This window comes from Caloenas nicobarica, chromosome 25 (genome assembly GCF_036013445.1).
Source record: "Caloenas nicobarica isolate bCalNic1 chromosome 25, bCalNic1.hap1, whole genome shotgun sequence".
In the NCBI taxonomy this organism is placed as follows: domain Eukaryota; kingdom Metazoa; phylum Chordata; class Aves; order Columbiformes; family Columbidae; genus Caloenas; species Caloenas nicobarica.
Window position 1 is genome coordinate 957,364 of NC_088269.1, and position 2,500 is coordinate 959,863.

General features: G+C 79.9%; 1 non-coding gene across 1 annotated transcript; it reads right to left on the minus strand.

Annotated features, from left to right (window-relative positions):
- Positions 1 to 207: 207 nt before the first annotated feature.
- On the minus strand, positions 208 to 360 carry LOC135998682 (5.8S ribosomal RNA). Its single transcript, XR_010607614.1, has one exon. It is a non-coding gene; the product is annotated as a 5.8S ribosomal RNA (ribosomal RNA).
- Between the last annotated feature and the right edge of the window lie 2,140 nt (positions 361 to 2,500).

Consider the following 2,500-nt stretch of genomic DNA (forward strand, 5'->3'; position numbering starts at 1 on the left):
CGAGTCTCGACTTAGGGGGACGAAGGCCTTCGGACGCCACGGCCCGCCGCCGCCGCCGCCGGGCTGCGGGGAACGGATCCCCGACCCCGCGGCGGCAAGGAAGGCGCCGCGCGCGCACGGGCCTGCGAGGCAACCCCAGCCGCGCCGCTGCCTGCGGCCGCCGCCGCCAGAGGCGGGCGGCGGCCCGGCCGGCGATTGATCGTCAAGCGACGCTCAGACAGGCGTAGCCCCGGGAGGAACCCGGGGCCGCAAGTGCGTTCGAAGTGTCGATGATCAATGTGTCCTGCAATTCACATTAATTCTCGCAGCTAGCTGCGTTCTTCATCGACGCACGAGCCGAGTGATCCACCGCTAAGAGTTGTCTGGCTTTCGGCGCCGCCCCGCGCGCGCGGGGGGGCCGGGACCGCTCGCCGAAAAGCGGCCCCTCTCTCTGAGGACGGCCCGCCGCCCGCCCCGCGGCGCGACGGCGTCAGGGCCTCGCCTCGGCTGACCGTACCGGCACACGCACAGCGAGAGAGGCAGGCTGCCAAGGAACGCGGGAAGAAGGCCTCGGCCAGCCCAAAACCCCGAGCGGCGAGGGCGGGGAGCACGCGCTCCCGACACACGCCCCTCGTCCGCTTCGGAGGCGGCCCAGGCGCCCGGGCTCGGCCCGGCCTCCGCGCGGAAAGCCGCGGCGCGCCACCGGCCGCGCGCCGACCGCCCGACCTCGAATCGGCGCGCGCGGACGCCGCTGCTGCGGGGAGCAGCGGCGCCCGGGCGGCCCGCGGGTCCACGCACGCGCCCCCCTCCGAACGCCGGGCTACGCCCCGCGACGCCTGCCGGCTTCACCCCCGCGCGCGCCTCACCCCCCGCCACGGCGGAGAGACGGCTCCCTCGGCTCGGCCGCCCGCGCGCCGGAGGCGGACACCGCCGGACACCCGAGCCAGCGACGCGCACCGCCCGCGGCCCGCCGGACGACGCCGGCCCGCGCGCCGGCGCGGCTCGCCCCTCCCGGGACCGCCGCCGCCGCTTCTCGCCTGGGCCCCCTTCCCCGAGGGCGGCTCGCCGTACCCGAGGGCGGACGGCCACGGAGCGGGGGCGGCGCCCGGCTCTCCCCGCCGTTGGCGGGCGGAGAGACCGCGAGCGCGACGCCCACACGCCCGCGCGCGCCGGCCTCGCCCGGCGAGCGAGGCCCGGGGAAAGGGCGACGGGACAGCGACGGTCGGGGCCCGGGCCGGGCCGGCCGCAGGCGGCGGGGGGCGTCTTCCGGACGACCGTTAACGGCGAGCGGCGCCGCCGCCGCTCGGCCGGGGTGCCGCCCTGCACGGCGGCGGGCGACCGGAGACCGCCGAGCCGCTCGGCCGAGGGGGGCCAAGGAGAGGCGGGGGGAAGCGGAGAGCGCCGCGCGGCGCCCACGGCACGGAGGGGCGGTGGGGCCCCGCGGACCTACCGGGCGAGACCCCGCCGCGGGGCCTCGCCGCCCCGGCGAGAGAGAGAGCGCGCGCCGGAGACGGCGCTTCCTCCCGCCGGGGCCGCCCGTTTCGAGGCAGGCGAGCCGGCCCTTCGGCCGAACGCGCCGCGGCCCGGACTTCCGCCGAGGCCGGACCGCGGAGAGGGGGGGGGCAGTGGGACCCCCTCCCCGGCACGGCCGCCCGCCTCAGGGGAGGACGACGAGCGGGCGACGGACTCCCAGGGGCCTCGCGGGAGCAACTCCCGCCCCCCTGGGGGCAACCCGCCGCCTCGCGCCGCCGCCCGACCCCCTCGCGGGCCGCGCCGAGCCACCCGAGTCTTTAAACCGCCGCCCGGCTTCGCGGCCTTCGACCCCCCGGGCTCGCCGAAGGGAGGGCCGCGGAAGCGCGGACGCTAGGTACCTGGCCCTGGGGCGAGGGAAACGACCTGCTGGGCCCCGCGGGGGTGCCTCCCCCGCTGCCGCCCTCGGAGGAGCGTCCGCCCGCGGGGGCGCGCCCGAACGTCCGCCGCCACCACCTGCGCCCTCCTGGCCCGGGACCCGGGGTTTCCCTCAGTAGCCCGGCACCGAACCCGGCAGGAGAGGCGCGGCTCGGGCCGCCCGCCGCTGGAGCGGGACGCGACCCGGCGCGGGGGCCTCGCGCGCCACCCGAAGGTTGGCGGCGGCGGCGGCGGCCGAGCCCTCCCGCCCGCCGGCTCGTCTTCTTCTTCCACCGGGCTCCGGGCAAGAAGAAGAGGCGCGGCGGGAAGCGGGGGGGGGAGCCGCCGCCGCCGTTCGCCAGCCGGCGCCGCGCGCCAGCCCGGAACGCCCGGAGGCCTCGGCCCGTGTTCGCGCTGCCAAGAGAGAGCGGGCTGCTCCGCCGCAGCCCGCTCGCGTGCGAGGAGGGGTCGGGGGGGCCGCCCCCCCCGACCCCAAAGGCCCTTCTCCGTTCCCCGCTCGCACCAGCCGCCCCGCCGCCGCCGCTCACCGCTTCTCCCCGCTCCCCCGCGGGCCCGAACGGCCTCGGCCGGCGGGGCTCGTCACGCCCCTCACCCGCAGCGGCCCCCCGCCGCT